This window comes from Caretta caretta, chromosome 5, assembly GCF_965140235.1.
Source record: "Caretta caretta isolate rCarCar2 chromosome 5, rCarCar1.hap1, whole genome shotgun sequence".
Classification (NCBI taxonomy): Eukaryota; Metazoa; Chordata; order Testudines; family Cheloniidae; genus Caretta; species Caretta caretta.
In genome coordinates, this window is record NC_134210.1 from 12,752,536 (window position 1) to 12,771,985 (window position 19,450).

The 19,450-nt window shown below is 42.9% G+C and overlaps 1 protein-coding gene and 1 non-coding gene across 10 annotated transcripts in view; one reads left to right on the forward strand and one right to left on the reverse strand.

The window, feature by feature from the left end:
- Window positions 1–19,450, reverse strand: part of LOC125636878 (uncharacterized) — a 234,487-nt gene that overhangs the window by 204,291 nt on the left and 10,746 nt on the right. For 7 of the 9 annotated variants that reach the window (XR_012668360.1, XR_007356749.2, XR_007356750.2 and 4 more), the window contains exons 2-4: window positions 17,620–17,735; window positions 4,447–4,598; window positions 3,858–4,001 (exon numbers count right to left, since the gene is read on the reverse strand). The gene's annotated coding sequence lies outside the window, so the exon portion shown is untranslated. Of the gene's footprint in view, window positions 1–3,857; window positions 4,002–4,446; window positions 4,599–9,194; window positions 16,397–17,619; window positions 17,736–19,450 lie in introns of those variants that run through there. The other 2 variants (XR_012668361.1, XR_007356751.2) reach the window with 2 other exon arrangements.
- Window positions 2,757–9,182, forward strand: LOC125636880 (uncharacterized). Its single transcript, XR_012668362.1, has 4 exons — window positions 2,757–2,819; window positions 3,891–4,022; window positions 6,492–6,574; window positions 7,997–9,182. It is a non-coding gene; the product is annotated as an uncharacterized LOC125636880 (transcript).

Sequence of the window (19,450 nt, forward strand, 5' to 3'; positions counted from 1 at the left end):
TGTGCCAGCAATGCCCCTTTGCCATGCACATTGGCCTAACCAGACATTCTCTATGCAAAAGAATAAATGGACACAAATCAGACGTCAAGAATTATAACATTCAAAAACCAGTTGGAGAACACTTCAGCCTCCCTGGACACTCAATTACAGACCTAAAAGTCGCAATTATTCAACAAAAAAACTTCAAAACCAGACTCCAACGAGAAACTGCAGAACTGGAATTAATTTGCAAACTGGACACCATTAAATTAGGCTTGAATAAAGACTGGGAGTGGATGAGTCATTACACAAACTAAAAACTATTTCCCCATGCTAATTTTCCCCCTACTGTTACTCACACCTTCTTGTCAACTGTTTGAAATGGGCCATCCTGAGTATCACTACAAAAGTTTTTTTTTCTCCTGCTGATAATAGCCCACCTTAATTGATGAGTCTCGTTAGAGTTGGTATGGCAACACCCATTTTTTCATGTTGTCTGTGTGTGTGTGTGTATATATATATCTTCCTACTGTATTTTCCACTGCATGCATCCAGTGAAGTGGGTTTTAGCCCACAAAAGCTTATGCTCAAATAAATTTGTTAGTCTCTAAGGTGCCACAAGTCCTCCTCATTCTTCATGGTAAGACTGTTCTAGTGCTTTAGGAGTTCACACTTGTTACTGGGCTGGTGAAATCTAATTACAGAACACACAACCAGCTTGGGGTCTCTGTCCTGCTTCTGGACAGTCTGCCCTGAGGCTGGCACTCCCAGTCGTGAACAACTCCACACAATGTCCCAGCCACATCCTGCAGAAAACTGAGTTTGCCTTAGAAGTCTCCCTTGTGAAATCCTGACAGCCCTGCCTAGCGGCTGAGCTCTGATGAGATCCTGGGCTAGATAGAGCTGCAAGCAGGGAAGCATTTCTCCAAAAAAGGAAAAAGCATATTTGGTGATTTCATCCACAGTTCTGCAAAGTTGTAAGTAACTTTAAAGAAATGTGTGTCATCTTGTTGAAGTCCATGGAATAATCACCTGTATAACGTGATTTGTGGAGCCAGGGCTTTCAAACTCTTGGCTAAGGGCCTTTTGACCCAAGTATTATCCACATGTTTGTCAGAGACATTCAACTGCCAAAGAGCAGAATGCAGTATTGTTGTAGCTGGGTTAGTCGCAGGATATTAGAGAAACTAGGTGGGTGAGTTAATATATTTTATTAGACCAACTTCCATTGGTGAGAGAAGAGCTCTGTGTAAGCCTGAAAGTTGGCCCAATAAAAGATATTACCTCACCCACCTTGTCTCTCTAATATCCTGGGACCAACACGGCTGCAACAACACTGCATACAACGTTAGAAAGAGATTGACAAGTAAGAGATGCACCAGAGGTTACATAGAGGTGACAGCAGTCCTCTTTAACAGTCAGGAAAGTTGATGATTTCCAGGATTTGGACATTATTCAAGCACTTAAATTGAGAGATGTATTTATATGTCTATGAAAGCTGTTAGTTTCCAGTGTTTAAACTGAAATCTACAGCACTGGAAAATTATGTAGTAAAGGAGAGCTTTCTAACAGCAGGGTGTTGGGCATCTCCTGAAAGGCTCAGAGTGCTCTCAGCTCAGTGCCTTGCAAGATTCCCTTATGCATGGAGGAAACCAAAAATGACCAGAATTTCTAGGTCTGTACAGTATGACAGGCACATATTTGATAGCAGCACTGAAGAGCACAAACCTCACTTATCAGAGTGAACTCTGTACGAGATTCACTTAATAAACCAGTGGCATCTCCCTCTCTGTGACTCCAACCCAGCAGAACATTTGTGATTCTTTCCAAGACTCCTGTGCCCTGAAGTGTTCTGGGTCGCCATCCAATGGCAGGCTAGCTGGTTCAGTAAGAAGACTGACCTGCCAGGGAAGTTGTATCCATGTAGAATATAGCATGATGGCTACTATCAGCAAAGCCACCTGAGAACTGGAGAATTCAGTCCTGCGGTGAAAGGAGGCCAGTCTCCATAAAGTCAATGGAATTTCACCAAGGCTGGATATGGCCAATGATGTTTGGATTCAGCCTTTTTCGGCAAATTCCCTTGCCTCCAGCTACGTAGTGGGATCCCAATCTAGAACTCATATACACACACACACACACACACATAGACTACACGGTATGCCGATGACACTAAAAGGTTACTCAGAATGAGAAGAGAAACAGAATGTTATCATTTGTCACATACAAAGCTTCCTACCCAGAGCAGTGCAAGAATCACTCATTAAAAGGTGAAAAGAAGAGAGAATAATAAAAGAGCCTACTGAGAAGGAAAGAGGTCTGAGGAAAGCAAATAAGCCTCTTGAGAAGAAAATCCCAGATAATTGCCTTAAAGACAAAGGACACCACCAGAATCGCTAAGAGGAATTACCTGATTAGAGGAGTAGGAGAATTTAATGAACACCTATTTTAGTAGAGCTTGTTTGGCTATGATGAGAGGTAAGTGTATGATCTTCTATAAAGAGCACATCTCTGGGATGATGTGCTGATTAGCAGTCATTAATGTCTTCATATATAAACACATGCTACTATTGCTCCCCCAGGTCTCCCCATGATCGCCCACCACCAACGCAACGCACCTGTCTCCTGAAGAGCCTTGTATCCCAAGGTGCTTTGCCCCAGGTGAAAAATGCAGCTGTGAACATTTAAAATAAAGCACCAGCAAACCAAGAGGGAAGTTAAGAGCTCTAGGCAAAGGAGGAAAGAAACCGGTCTTCAGCTGAGGTTTGAAAGGCGATGGAGAGATGACGTGGGAAAGAGCTACAAGGAGGAAGTTCCAGGTTTCAGAAGCTAAAGAGAAGGTGATTCTTGCCTCAGGAGTTTCTAAGACAGGATGAGCTCATGCTTCCTTCAGGCGTGAACTAATATAGGCTCAGGCCATCCAGGGATGCCAGCACAGAGGGACAACTACAATAGGGAAAGTGATGAAGAAGCTGTTGGGGGTAGAGGGGTGCAAGGCAAGAGTCTGACAAAATGGGCTGGACTAAAGGCCGAACCATAGGTGAAAGGGGGACGAATCCTTTTGCAGACTGAGGGAAAAGCCAGTCTCAGTCAAACTGGCAGAGGAGTGCATTACAATGGAATTGTGTTCTTCCACCCAGGAGCAGAGAGAAGGGATCATCTCAATTTAGTGCTGCAGACAGAGATGCTTTGAAAATCAAGGGTAGGTTTCCAGCTTAAGTGGCACTTAGGTGCCTGACTTCCACTGAAAGTCTTGTACCCTTGGAAATATACCCCTTGGTTTACACACAGGGGATGCATAACAGCCAGCCCCTGGAGTATGTGTACATGCCTATGGAGTGTAACCCTCCCCTGGGCATGACTCGACCTGCCCCTGAGACACCTGAGGGGCCTCTCTTTTCCCTTGCACTTTGGACACACTTGCACAGCTTGTCATCTCAACAAAGCATCATTGAATTGAACTGGATTGGAATTGTATCTGGCTCTTCCCATTCTCAAAGCACTTGACAAGCATTAACTAGTCAATCCTCATCACACCTCTAGGAGAGAGGGACTCAGACACCCATTCTGCAGAAAATGAGAACTGAGTCAGTGAGGTCAGTGACTTCCCCACAAGGCTAATGAGGGACTGAGTGCAGGAGATGGGACTGAAACTCCACTCCAACCACAAGACCACACCTCTCTTCTGCCTGATTGTTCGTTGCATGTTATTCTTGCTTGCTTCCTCTCATTGCCTCACACTCTAAGGGTTTCCCTACACTTGTACCTTCTGTTCACCTTTTTTAAAATGCCACTTTCTGTAAGAAGTTAATGCAGTTTGATTTAGTTTTCCCTCTGTGCCTTTCCCTCAGCATTAGACAGTCCCAGCAGGCATTTACCTTCTCATGTTGCTTTCTTTTCTTGCCCATCAGATGGCATTATGGTTGAACATTTAATTGCATTGGAAGCCGATGAGTGCCAAGGAGATATCCAGACAAAGCAGAGGAACTTGTTTCAATTCGAACAGCAGTCTACACACTGGCCTGTGCGAAGGAGAAGTAAAGGTTCTGTTCAATCCCTTCCTGTCTTTCCTCTCTCACATGGTCCTGGGCAGCCCTGATAGCAGAGCTTGAGATTTTGCAAGTGTAACCCAGATATTTTCATATTTTTGAGGGGGGTTCATAAAAGGAATTGAGTTTTGCTAGACCTTTTTCCTATCAATTCTGTTAAAACCGTACTTCTCTATGCAAGTGGGAGCCTGGGCTGTCTGAACAATGAAGAAATCCATAGTAACCAGGATCACCTTGCATGCCAAGAGGGAATAGCAAATTTGGGTGAGTTATTGAATGCTCAGTTGAAGATATTTTCAAGGGCCAGGTGCTCAGCACCTTCTGAACATATCAAGTTGTTTTGTCACCGTATTGGTCCCAGGATATTAGAGGGGGAAAAGTGGGTGAGGTAATTAATAATAATATTTACATCACTCACCTTGTGTCTCAGGTTCGGCACCTAAAGCCACTAATTGCTTGAAACTCTTGGTCCTTGGTCCTCATCCAGATGCCTTTGAAATTAGGTGTTTCCAGATTGCTCTGCAAATTCATTTGCCCTGCTACCTTCCTCCTCTTCAGCTTTCTAATGTTCTGTAATGGTCAGGATAACAAAAGTATCCTCATTTTGGGGGTGGGCTTTGTTTACTATTAAAGGTCCCATCACAAACAAGGAGGATTGTTTCAATTTAGACAAAAGAAAAGAGTTTAAACAGGGGACCCGCAGCCTACTCAGCTGTTATTAACTTTGGAGTTCACAGGGGGTCTCTTGCAGCGATACAGATGAAGCAATACACATGTTGCTGCAGCTGGAATTCCAAAACCACATCCTATTGACAGGGTTGGTCCATAGTAATCTTACCCCTGAGAGATTTTCATACACTGATATGAAAGGGTATAGGTGCAGTGGGGAGGAAGTAGAAGCTTCTCCCATCAAGATGTTCCCACTGGACCATCAAGATTCTCAAGTACCTGTGGCTTTTTGTATGAGCTTTTGGAGAGATGAACTCAGATGATTCATCTCTACTAAATTACAGAGACGCACCTAATGCAGAGAGATGTCTGCAACCTGGAAGGAAAATCCCATTTTGATTCTCTCACCTCCTGATATGGCTACAATGCCATGGATACTCCCATGTCTCAGGTACTTTTATGGGGCTCCTACCCCCATAATAGCACTGAGATCCACTTTCTTCACTTACAGAGGTAATGGGGTAGCTTTTCAGAGGGATGAGGCCTGGCCTCCCTCTTTGGTGGGCAAAATTTGTGCTTCTGAACATAGCACCCTCATTTTGTGCAGCTGAGATGGACTGCAAACATGAACACCTGATTCAGACCCCGAGGCAGAGGCACAAGTATTCAGATTTGTGACCACAATTCAGTTGCAGCTGCAAATTGTGCCCACAATCGAGTGGCAGATGGATAATGCAAACATAAAAATATAGGCTGCCATTTTGAATATGTGGCCTAACATGGGGCATTGAGGAGAGGAGAACTTTAAGAAACCCGTAGCCCCAGTTCCAGCCTCCAAGTCCAGTTAATGTATAAATATGGGAGCTCTTCGGTGCCTAGCTATCACACCCAGACTTGGATGTCAGAAAATATCATGAGAAAGTTGGCCCGGATACCAAGATTATCACCTACTGTTTTGAAATATGTCATTAGATCTTTAATCTTCATCAGCATAGACCCCCAGACACAGGCAGAAAAGATTTCAGTTTAATGTGAACGGAACCCTTAACTGTGGTGACATCTGTTAATAAATCAGCCATATCAACTATGGAGGCTGAACATACATTCTTTGCTCAGCCAGAATGGCTGCTGATATCAGCTCATTTTGTAAGTCCAGAAAAAATTAGCTGGGAAGCCCTTAAAAATACATATAAGATTTATAGAGCTGGTCAGAAATTGCTAATTATTTTCATGGGAAAAGTTTTTAAAATCATTTCCTTTTTAATTTTCCAACAAAAAAATCAATCTTTTGAAGCAACCTTTAAACCAACCCCCCCCCCCCCCAATGTTTTCTGTGTTCAAAACCTGGGGAAAAAAGGGTTTTGCTAAATATTTTCAGTTTTTAAAATCCAAAACTTTTTACTGAAACCAGAGCAAAGCTATTTTTCACTTTTTCGCTCTGATTTTTTCACTGAAAAACTAGAAAGTTTCAACCAAACTGAAAGCTTTCTGAAAGAAAGTTGACCAGCTCTAAAGATGTAAATGATCCTAGAGATACCCTCTGCTATTTAGGTGCAAAGGTGATTTAAAAGTTAAAGATCAGTGCTATCCTCCCTGGAAAGAGAAATATTTTACAACAACCATCCTGAAGGAAAGTTATAATTGAAATGCTATTGTGGGATATGCCAGAGGTTTAACAAGCAACAATGCACAGCCATCCTGAGTGACTCAGAAGGTGTGCAGCCAATGCACATCCACCATGAGAGGGAGGACTTTGAGGTGCAGTGAGCAAATCTATTTCTTCTGTACCTACAGTGTTTGGAAAAGTTGAACATCCGGATAGACAAAATGAGGATCAGTTTTCCCCTCCACACCACCAACAGGAGAATGAATCAGCTGTAAGTACTGGAGCTATTGCTTTTCCGCTTATTAAATCCAAGTAAAATTAGTGCAGAATTATTGGTGGGGTTTCAGTTTAAAAGATTTAGATTTCATGTAGGCATGAAATCTAAAAAGAAACTGCAAACATTTTTGCTTAAAACAACACTTTTCAATTTCACAAAGCCCTGAGTTACACTGAGCTTTGTTACTCAGTCATTTCAAAGTTTTACATTGTATTGGTACCTTTTCTTCTGACATTTGTACCCCATTTGGACATCAGTGTCATCCCTCTGCCAAGCAGTAGCAGCTGTCCAGGGACTCGGGGGAGGGATAGCTCAGTGGTTTGAGCATTGGCCTGCTAAACCCAGGGTTGTGAGTTCAATCCTTGAGGAGGCCACTTAGGGATCTGGGGCAAAAATTGGGGATTGGTCCTGCTTTGAGCAGGGGGTTGGACTAGATGACCTCCTGAGGTCCCTTTCAACCCTGATATTCTATGATTCTATGACTTGCAGGCCAGCTTCCCAGTGGAGCAGAAATCAGTGAAGTGGGGCCCGAATATAGTCTCAGGCTACGTCTACACTATGAGCTAGGGGTGTGATGCCCAGCTCACATAAACATACTTGTGCTCGTGTAAACCAACAGACCCCAGGCATCGGCAGGCAGGATCGAACCGGGGATCTCTGGAGCTTATTGCATGAGCCTCTACAGCGTGAGTGAAAAGCCAGCTGACTCTTAGCTAAGGCTGTAGAGCAAACTCATTAATCTGTCTCTCTAAGTGGTTTCGGTGCCACTAAACGGGACAGAACCCCACCCCCAGGAGTGTGTGGGTTACACTTGCTCAAGTATAAATAATAGTATACCCGTGTCATCATGCACAGCAGCACCATAGCTTAGCCATGCCAAGTACAAACCCGCCTGGACTACACAGGTAAGCTTCCCCTGCTACCGCGGCTACACTACTGCTTACATGCCTGAGGTGGGAATCACAGCCCTAGCTCATAGTGTAGACACAGCCAAAGTGTAATATACATACCACTCCTAAAATGAGATGGTCAAACAGCATGCAGGGCAATCCCTTCCTCCAGGAATCTCAGCCCAGCACCAATGTCTGGTCCCCAGCAAGCAACTCTGTCTCAAGGATTGACTCCAGTCACAGAGAGCAAACTCTCTTGTTGCTCACACAGCTGCCCCTCTCCTGAAGATGCCTCTAAACCTAACCTTGCATAACCTGAAACTACCACAGTAGTTTCATAAGCCAAAACTTGCTCACACGCTAAGAAAAAGAACGTGCACGACTCTATATGTCAGCACCCCCTGATGACTCCTGCCGTAATAATATTTAAAAATAAATTTAAATAAATTTAAAAAATATCAGTGGCTTTGAAAACAAAACAGCTTGCCTTTGGAGAACTGTAGTAACATTCTCTCCTTTCCTGAAGAAGGATCTGAAGGGCAATATGGCTCCTGAAACCAAAATCACTGAAGAGAAAAGCACTAACAATCAGAACGGAGGGACAACAGGCGTGAAAAGCATCGGCAGAGCTGTGTCCTATATCATGGGAGGAACAAACATGTCTGGAGATGGATCTAAAGGTAAAGCAATTACCAGTCACAAGTATTGACTAAACAGTGTGGCCAATTGTTTGCCTACACTTGTGGTTCATTCTTAAAAATGTTCAAGAGACCAAATAAGTGCCAAATTTACTGTCTAAAGACAAAACAGTATAATATGAAAAGGAGATATACATAACCTCCTGCCAGGTAGCAAATTTTCACGGCATGTTCAGAAAGTGTGCTTCAAAGATACGCGTTTCAGCTAGTAGTATTTATAGTATGGCTTTACAAGTTACCAACCTCTTTACACATCACTTGAACTTTAAGTTTAACCCACTAGTTTTGCCAGCTTGGTACCTCCCTATACTTTCCCATCCCTCATTTGAATGGTATATTCCAAATGTTGATGAGCCATAACAGGGCTCCCTAATTGTGCTTGGTACAAAGTATTCATGAATCTTTACTTTGACAAGTTTCCTATTTTCTAAAGTCAAAACTGACTTCAGCTTTGCAAACTTCTGTGGGCTGTTTGACATGGGTGAACAGAAATTGTGGAAAGAGCATAATGCATTTAATTAATGTAACCTTCCAATACCCATATATGTAAAGTATGTTATATTAATACCATTCACATAGTATCTATGAATGTGTATATTACATCGAACATATATGCATGGGCAAACACAACCATTGTCATTCCAGAGTTGTGGAGTGGTAATTGGTATCTTCTTATTGGCTTGATCATACATGTAGCATGCTCTTAATATGGGGAGATATGTTGGCGCAAGTCTCTAGGGGGAGCACTAGCAGCCTTTGCATCTGAAAGAGTCCTAGAATTGAGACTTACAGGGGAGAATAACTTGCAACACCCTTTTCTGCCTTCAGTGGGAGCCACCTCCACTGGCCAGTGTGTCTAGGGGACAGAGTCATGGCTGCACCTACTCCCTGCCCCTCTCTGCCCAGTTACTCCCAAGGAGAAGCATCTGGAGCACAAATGTAATGCGTTTTGGGGCAGCCCCTGTGGGCTGTGAAAGGCATGGGAGAGGACAATCTTTACCCCTTCCTACAGCCCTGCACAGTCACAATAGCCAGAAGCACAATCTAGTGCTAGACCTACACTAAGGTCCTTTCCTGCTGCTCTTGCTCAAGTTGAGTAGTCCTGTTAGCATCTGCAGTTTGACTTGCATATTTTCATACTCCTCAGCCTGAATAATGATGGTATTATGGGGTCCTAAGTGGCCCGATTTGCCAACAATCAAGCATGCAGTTTGAGTGCACAAGATCACCCATGCAAGTGCATGCCTAGTTGGTGTTGCCATGTCTGTGACTGCTCCCCTTAAAACACAGACCTGTCCATTTGTGCAGACAGATAACTGATTTGCATACACACACAGTCATGGTAATTGAGCATGGTAGCCTCCCATATCATAGCCCAGAGAGGTAGACCCTCCATGAATCTTATACAGCTTCTGAGGATCTGTGACTGTCACTGCACGTGTGCCTGTGTTGGCTCTTTGGGTCTTACATGCCTCTAGCATCTGAGCATCTAGCAAGTCTACACGACAAAATTCAGGTGACCTAAGTTACGTCGATGTACAGCCACCGCAGTAATTGAATTGGTTGTACATGTCCATGCAACGCGCCTTGTGTCAGCGGTGCGAATCCTCACCAGGGGCCCTTGCACTGATTTAACTGCCAGTGTGGGGCATTGTGGGACGGTTTCTGAAAGGCAGCAACAGTTGATGTAAGCAACGCAGTGTCTACACTGACCCTGTGTCGACCTAACTACATCGACTTAAGGCTATGCCTCTCATGGAGGTGAAGTTATTAAGTCAGTGTAGTGGGCAAGTCACATCGATGGTAGCTACATTTTAGTATAGACGCCTACAGAGTTAGGTCGACGTAAGCTGCCTTTTGTCGACCTAACTCTGTAGTGTAGACCACCCTGATACATTTCCTTCCTTTTTTCATTGCAAAAGTGTAAATGGATGAGTAAGACTCTCACCACCATCTGCTATGCAACTTTTGGGGCATCACAAAATAAGCCAGTTTGTACAAGTATATCCCAGTGTGCTTTATAATAGGGAACTCTGCCAAGTACATTCTGGAGCAGTTAGCTTTTCCCATGCCAAATCTAACAGTTGTCCTAGAATGTGATAAATCTGAGATGGCTTTTCCAGTCTGGCTGATACATTGTCCCAGTTCTACTGTAATTGCTTAGGGCATTTGAAAAAAAGCAGAATCCCAGGATTGTTTGCATCATTTACTTAGCTTGTAAGCTCTTTGGGGCAGGGATCATCTTTTCATTGGGTTTGTTGTCCCTAGAGACTTAACCCGTAGATGTGTGTACAGCACCTCGAATAGCGTGGTCCCAATCCTGACTCGATGCCTAGATGCTAAGAGGGCCAAAGAAAATTCCTTACAGTGAGGGAATTGAAGAGAGCCATCTGTTTAGCTTATCAAAAAAGAATGAGAGGCTACTTGCTGATTACCAGCTATTACCAGCAGGATAGTTAGTTTATGTGTGTGTTTTTTGGAGGGGGGTGAGGGGGTGAGAGAACCTGGATTTGTGCAGGAAATGGCCCAACTTGATTATCATGCACATTGTGTAGAGAGTTGTCACTTTGGATGGGCTATTACCAGCAGGAGAGTGAATTTGTGTGGGGTGGAGGGTGAGAAAACCTGGATTTGTGCTGGAAATGGCCCAACCTGATGATCACTTTAGATAAGCTATTACCAGCAGGACAGTGGGGTGGGAGGAGGTATTGTTTCATATTCTCTGTGTGTATATAAAGTCTGCTGCAGTTTCCACGGTACGCATCCGATGAAGTGAGCTGTAGCTCACGAAAGCTCATGCTCAAATAACTTGGTTAGTCTCTAAGGTGCCACAAGTCCTCCTTTTCTTTTTGCGAATACAGACTAACACGGCTGTTCCTCTGATACTTGCTGATGGTGTCCTTCATAGGGAGAAAATACTGTGCTCTTAAGAGCTCTTTCAACTAACAGAGAAGGGCAAAACAAGAACCAAAAGCTGGAAGCAGAAGCCAGACAAATTCAAATTAGAAATGAGATGCAGGTTTTTAACAGTGAGGATGATTAGCCATTGGAACAACTTGCCAAGGGAATGACGGCCTCTCCATCTCTTGATGTCCTTAAGTCAAGACTGGATGCCTTTCTGGAAGATGCTTGAGTGAAACATGTTGAGCTCAGTACAGAGGGGTAACTGGATGAAATCTAAAAGTCTGTGAAAGGATGTCAGACTAGATGCTCTAATGCAGTGGCTCTCAACCTTTCCAGACTACTGGACCCCTTTCAAGAATCTGATTTGTCTTGCGTACCCCCAAGTTCCACCTCACTTAAAAACGACTTGCTTACAAAATCAGACACAAAAGTGTCCCAGCACACTGTTACTGAAAAATTGCTTCCTTTCTCATTTGTACCATGTAATTATAAAAATTAATCAATTGGACTATAAATATTGTACTTACGTTTCAGTATATAGAGCAGTATAAACAAGCCATTATCTGTATGAAATTTTAGTTTGTACTGACTTCACTAGTGCTTTTTATGTAGCTTGTTGTAAAACTAGGCAAATATCTAGATGAATTGATGTACCCAATGGAAGACCTCTGCATACCCCCAGGGGTACATGTACCCCTGGTTGAGAACCACGGTTTTAATGGTCACTTCTGGCCTTAAATTTCACTTCTGGCCTCCGAATCTATGCTATGGTGATACAAATAAAATAAGAATATCCATCTACCTCTTCATTCTGATGATCTTTCCTCTTTCCAATAAACCTCTAGGGTTTCAATTTATTGACTGGGGGGACATCCCAGGTGATGTGTGTCAATAACCCTCTCAGTGGGTTTATCATTATTGCTGGATTCCTGGTCCAGAATCCCTGGTGGGCGCTCACAAGCTCTTTAGGAACATCTGTCTCAACTTTAGCAGCACTTATTCTGAGTCAGGACAGGTATGTTTATCTCTTGTGGGTTGTTCTTGGTGCTGACCAAATTCACCTTTGAACTATGATTACTTTGGCACGAACATTCTTTGACAGTGCTAAGCAGCCAACAGAGTGTTAGCTCAAAGAAACTGCAATAAAGAATAGATATGGACTAAAATGCAAATCACAGAGCTTCTACTCTGTGATTTCCAGCTAAAAAATGACACTTTTTAAAAAAAATGTTTACTTGTTTTGTTGTTTCACACCACTGATTATAAAAATAGAAATAACTTTTAAAACCTGATTTTTTCTTCTCTGTTTATGCTGTTGGTTTCCTTTTTACAGTCTGCTTGGAACATTCCAGCTGGACTGTAATTCCTACTGCATTAGGGAACCCAGTTACCACCAGTTTCCATTGGCATTTTTCAATTTATTTTTGTGGAAACACTTAGGTAGGTCTTGGGTTTTGTTGCTGTAGATATTCTCTGTTAGAAGGACCTCCAGACATGGACAATTGCAAGCAAGCCATGGTTAGATCAAGGTTTTGCTACAAGCCCCAGCTGTTTACCTGTCAGACTCACCACATTGATCATTGCTTTCCACTTCTTCAGACACAGAACTTCCATAAATTACCTTACAGTTCACACACTCTTTCGTGGGGGCTTGAACGGATGTTATTATCTGGACAGCATAATCAGGGTCTTCTAATACATTTTTAAGTGAACATAAAGACTCATCTGTCTCCCACAGATCAGCCATAGAAACAGGACTCCATGGCTATAATGGGACCTTATTGGGATATCTCATGGCTGTGTTTTCTGACAAAGGAGACTATTATTGGTGGCTTCTACTGCCTGTAGTTGTTACATCCATGGCATGGTAAGTTGCTCTTCATTTTTTTTTAATGTGCAATCCTAAATATTTTATATTCTTAGATTGACTTTTTTTCTTTTACTGACCCATCAGTTATCTACTGTATCTTACTTGCATTTTTAATTAGTACAACTTGAAACAAAACTGTATTTACAGCTGGACAAATAAAGCTAAATATTTCTGCTAATGCTTGTTTGCTTTTTTAAACTTCAGCCATGTTTGCGCTCTTTTTCAGTTCACTTTCTCCGGAGGTGAACATGAAAGGCAGTAAGACTCTTCTTAGGTCCTCCCGCAATCTAAAATCTTCCCACGTAAGATGTCAAAATATGACTCCACTTACAGTAGCTTGTGAAGATGTTCAGTATATAATCATATGTCCTCTGTGGGGTTTCACTAGGTATTGTGGGCTTAGTAGAGCTTGGCCCTTAGTAGAGCTTGGGTGGCCCACTGGATTTCTCGAAAGTAAGTGGTGCGTAGATGCCACATCCAGTAGATTTTACAGATCTTCACAATATGATCAGCACTTTCCTTTCTTGAGAGGATTGTTCAACAGTGAATAGTTAACTAGGTGACATTGAAATTATTACCATTAGACTTCTTGCTCTTATATTAATGGAATGTAACTGACCAAGGATCCAGCCATTAGCCACACCCAAACCCTGGATCTGAATGACCCAGAAGTAGGGGCAAGTTCTGGATCTGAACTTTACAGCTTGGGTCCATCTCTCTTTGTTTGCACAAGCTTACATTTGTGGATTCAGTGCTATTCCCGATGAAGTCAATGACACAACTCCCATTGACTTCAGCAGAAGCAAGATCATCCCAGTATGCTTGTAGAAAATGAATGGACATTATAGCTAGTTAATTTGGGGATAAGGGCCAAATTCTCAAAGGTATTTAGGCATCTACATCCCATTGGGACTTAGATGCCTAAATATGTTTAAGGATCTGTGCCAAAGTACCATACTTTCTGCTGTTTTGCTTACTGCTAGAGGCTGACTCGATTGGTGTAAGTGACCCCCTGCAATACCAGTCACTTATAAGTACAGGGAAGACTGTTTGTGTTCACCCTAATCATTGTAAACCCTAAAGATAAAAGGAGGACGCAGAAAGCAACCCATAGGTAACAGATGCCATCACAAGAGATGGACGGAGATAAATCTACGAAGAGATTGTTCTCCTTTTGGGTTCAGCCAGTTTCAGGTGAAGATGTTTTCCACCACCCTCACTGGTATGTAGAATTTATTACTGCTGTCTGAAAGATCTTGTTCTTCTCTTTTCAGCCCCGTTCTTTCCGGTGCTTTAGGCTCAGTCTTTAGTAAATGGGATCTTCCTGTTCTCACCCTGCCTTTCAATATTGCCATGTCTCTTTACTTGGCTGCCACTGGATACTATAACCTCTTCTTCCCTATCACTCTCATTCAGCCTGTAACATCAGTGCTGAACATCACCTGGTCTGAAATCGAAGTGCCACTGGTAAGGTCCACTAAAGGCAGAATCATTCCACTCCATTGCACATAGTCTCTGGGAAAGAAGGGTATTAAATTCTGCATAATCCCAAAACATGGAGCACAGAACTACATAAAAGGGAATTGGAATGGATTTGGCTGGTGCCAAGGAAAGTGCCAAACTGGTAGCAAAGCAAACTGATGTCTAATATTTATCCACAGAACAGGTGTAGAGGATGGTCAGTGTGACAGACTTCTTTATTACTGTGCCGCAGCACTGAATCACTCCCAAAATTGGAACAAAACCAGAAAAAAATTGAAATTCCCTACGAAAGGACATTTAAAAAAATCCATTTATAATGTAACATAAAATAAAATTTAAAACCAAAAAGTCGTTTCAAAACAAAAATTAAAACATTCCATTCCAATAAAGGGAAAGTTTCAATCTTATCAGAATGCTTGTTCCCCCTACCCACTCTCAATTTTTTCCAAAATGAAATTTCATTGAAATTGACATATTCCTAGGGGAAATTTTCATTTTTGGAGAACAGCATTTTCCAGCAGACAATCTACTCTCAGAAGATTTCCAACTAGATCTAATAAAATATCATGCTACATCCCCTGTGGTTACAACCCTGTCATTAACTCTGGCATGTCATTTTTTGTATTTGATTTTGCAGTTGCTAAAATCCATTCCGGTGGGAATCGGTCAGGTGTTTGGTAGTGACAGTCCCTGGAGTGGTGGCATTTTTCTGCTCACTGTGTTCATAGCATCACCGCTCGTCTGCGTATACACTGCAGTTGGGTCAGCAGTGAGCATGCTGGCAGGTATGCAGTTTATCCCACTGAGTACCTGGTCCTACACCTTCAGAACTTTTTTTTTAAGTCATCCTATAAATCTACCAGCCTGTTTTAACCAGTGTTATACCAATAAAATAGAAAGCAGCAGGATCTTATTAAAGGGGATAAGACAAAATGTCAAATTTATTGTGAGTATAGAAAGAATCATAGTAGGCAGTCAGTTATAGCTATAACATTTCATTCAGTTTCACATTCATTCACACAGTCATTCATACACACACACAGGTTCTGCAAATTTGTTATAGTTACCAGCCTAGAGGTTGCTCATGCCAAGTTACTGGCCAGGTAACTTGGGCATGAGGGTGGAGCCGAGTCTTTGACAGATGTGCATCCGATGCTCCTGGAGAACCAGACTCAAAGTTCTCAGTTTCTAGAGTCCATTTTTATAGGAATTTATTCCTATGCCAGTCTATGGGAATTGCTTCATTATGCTGTTGCTGAATCAATCAGCAGATGGCACGTTCCTGAGTGCTCCATGCCGCCAGATGTTATCTTGTTCTTTGGATCTCCCATCCTTGAGGCTGTTGGGTGGACTCCAGTCTCCCCTCCGGGGGTCATCCAGTTGTCTCCACTCTGCGCATTCTTCAGCTGATGGACACTGCATTCTTAGGCTGGCACCTCCCTGATCATTCATCTATTATTATCTACACCAAGCATCCATCCACATACATCCTCTATCTCTATTTTAATCACAATTGTTAACAAAGCGAGATAAATACAATGAAAGGGTGGGGAGTGTCTGTGTGCTGTTTCTGTTGTTACAAAGTATCGCTTTGAGTCTCTCTCTGTCTTAGCATGTACTAACACAAGTAGCAGCTTGCAAGTTTCAACACAGAGAGGGAGAGAAACAGTAACAAAAAATGGTTTCAGAGTAGCAGCCGTGTTAGTCTGTATCCCTAAAAAGAACAGGAGTACTTGTGGCAGCTTAGAGACTAACAAATTTATTTGAGCATAAGCTTTCGTGAGCTACAGCTCACTTCATCGGATGCATGCAGTGGAAAATACAATGGGGAGATTTTATATACACAGAAAACATGAAACAATGGGTGTTACCATACAGGTGAGCTATTACCAGCAGGAGAGCCGGGGGGGGGGGTGAGGGGGGCCTTTTGAAGTGATAATCAAGGTGGGCCATTTCCAGCACTTTACAAGAACTGTGGGAGGGGAAATAAACAAGGGGAAATAGTTTTACTTTGTGTAATGACACATCCACTCCCAGTCTTTATTCAAGCCTAAATTAATTGTATACAGTTTGCACATTAATTCCAATTCAGTAGTCTCTTGTTGGAGTCTGTTTCTGAAGTTTTTTTGTTGAAGAATTGCCACTTTTAGGTCTGTAATCGAGTGACCAAAGAGATTGAAATGTTCTCCGACTGGTTTTTGAATGTTATAATGTTATATGGTAATGCCCCTCTGCCATGTACATTGGCCAAACTGGACACTCTCTACATAAAAGAATAAATGGACACAAATCAGACATCAAGAATTATAACATTCAAAAACCAGTCGGAGAACACTTCGACCTCTTTGGTCACTCAGTTACGGACCTAAAAGTGGCAATTCTGCAACAAAAAAACCCCCAGTAGCCATCCTGAATTGCAGCTGTAAACATTAACAATGAACAGCACAGTAACAGACTTAGCTCTTCTGTGGATCAGATGTAGGCAGGGACACATAACACACAGTTAGTGGGTTACACTGGCAAATGAATGTGTAAAGTGAAGGTGGTTAGGAGCACTCTTAGCACTACTGCATATTCCTTCTTAAAAGTCACATCGTCCATGTTGCTAAAATAGGACCCAGCTGCAGCGCATCACAGCCAGGAGCAACCAGTGAGTTTATTTATCCTGAGATCACTGACCTCCTTTGGCTCTGCATACACAGGGAAGGGGAGCTTCTGACTGGGACACTTGGGTGGGGAGCAAGGACTTGGGAAACGGAGACTCAGTTCAGTAAACAGTCTGTGTTTTCCAGGTACAGATGAGCTGTGATCACTGAATAGCAGATAGCTGCACAGCAGCAATGTTCAGAGTTCATATGCCTGGAATAAGAGGCAGCCGCCCCTGTGATTGGGCAGGTAGATAACAACAGGAAGTGAATGGGGAGCCTGTGTCCTAATGCAGCCATGGGTGGATTTTAGGGGAGGGGACAGAATGGAATAACTGAAGGAGGGTTTTAGCTAGGAGACCAGGGTTCACACCCCACCTCTGAGAGAAAGTGCTGAGGGATCTTTTATGACAATGTGGGACCAGTGAGTTGGTTATGTCTAAAAGGCAGGGGCCCCAATGTTGCAAAAACAGTTGCTTGTGCACACGCTTATACCAGCATGGAAGCCCACTGACTACATGATCTGACCCAGGGCTTGGCTCACTCTTACCTTATAATTTGCATAGATGATGACTCCTGCGCTTCCCAGATCAAATATCTCCCTCTGCTCACAGCCTTTTACACTCACTTTGCCCTGGGGCAAATCTCCAACCTCTTACTAGAGTTCTGTATAAAAGACAGGCGTATATATAGGCATACATGGTAGATAGCTAATGTAAAAAGTGCTGTCTACCAGCATGGAAGATAAAGTAACATTGCTCATAAATTTGTAGGTTCAATAAAGCCATTATTATTGCACACTGTGAAAGGGTTCCTGATTAATGCCACATGCAAGTGGCATGGGGAAGCTCAGGTCTTTGGTGCTCAGAAAACCTGTGATCAGCAGAAATGCTTCCTTGGAACGAATGGAAAAATTACAAACATCAGCCACAACTCTCCCTTTTCCCTACCCAATGATGATAAAACAATTAACAGTTGGTTTTTAAAATCCTCCTGTTTGCAACCCATATGTTGCAGCACTCTGTTCTATTGTATTTTGTGTAGGTTTTTATACCACCCTTACCACTGTAATATCTGCACACCTTCCAGTAGTGCATTAAGTAACATGGCTAATATCTCACATGATTCAGCTCTCCCTGCCTCCCTCCCCCCAGGGGGGGAGGGGTGTTGGAGAATTGTGTGTGAAGTGCAGTTTTGTTTTGTAAATGTCCACACTGATCTGCATTGATGTTAGAGAAGGCTGGTCAAAGAACTACACCTTCAGATTTTAAGCTGGTGATGTTGGAGATGGAATTCATGATTGTCCTGAGCTCCTATGCTCATATTTAAGAAGCAGAAAGTGAAACTGATCATCAGTCTATTTTAATTACCCTTTGCAACACCTAGTGCAAGGAGTAAACAAGCTGCAGAAAGGGTGGCAGGGCATTGGAAGTCTGAATTATTTGAATGTCAGCACTAGTAACAAAGAGAAAGAAACCAGTGATGTTAATAACGAGTGATTTTTTTTAATGCGAGTTTCCCTTGATGTGTCTCCCTTGATTTATAGGCTTGACTGCTGCAGCGCCCTTTGCTGGGATCTACTCTGGCTTTTGGGGCTACAACAGTGTCCTCGCCTGCATTGCAATAGGAGGCACATTCTACGCTCCCACATGGCACACCCACTTGCTAGCAGTTGCCGGCGGCATGCCTGCTACCATCCTTCGTTTTAAATGCACCCAGGCCTTGTGAAAGATGCTAGATGTGCAATCCCAGAGAATGATTGATTAGCTTGGGCTAAAATATTCCATTTGGGCACCAGCCCATGTTTTTCAGGGAGAGGGCAGATCCACACGCTGAAAAGGGACCTCAGGGAGAGACCGTGCCTCAGGGAAGTTCAATCTCATCCCAAGCCTCCCACTGCACTGGTGCATGTGCACAGCTGCCCGCTCCCACGGCATGCCCAGCATGCTCCATGGGTAGTCCTGGTCAGAAAATAGGGGTTTTCCTCAGAAAATGATGACCTTTCAGCTAAATATAAAAAATATATATATATATTCTGACTGAAAACTGAAATATTTTAATTCAAAATGGCACCACCATGCCCCATGGGAGTTGTAGTTTAGATGCCTTGTGCTCCCATTCTGCTCTATAGGCTGGACTACATGTCCTACGAGGCACCACTTTCTCCCATGTTGGTGAGGGGAAAAGGTGCATCATAGGGGTCATGACACTTCATGGAAGACATAGTCACTGCGAGAGCTCAGAGAGGAGAATGGGAGCAAAAGGCACCCGCACTATGGCTTTCATTAGGCACAGCAGCGCCATTTTGAATGAAAATATTTCCACTTTCAGTGAAAACTGTAAACTTTTCTGATTTTAGGCATTCCATTTTTCAATGAAGT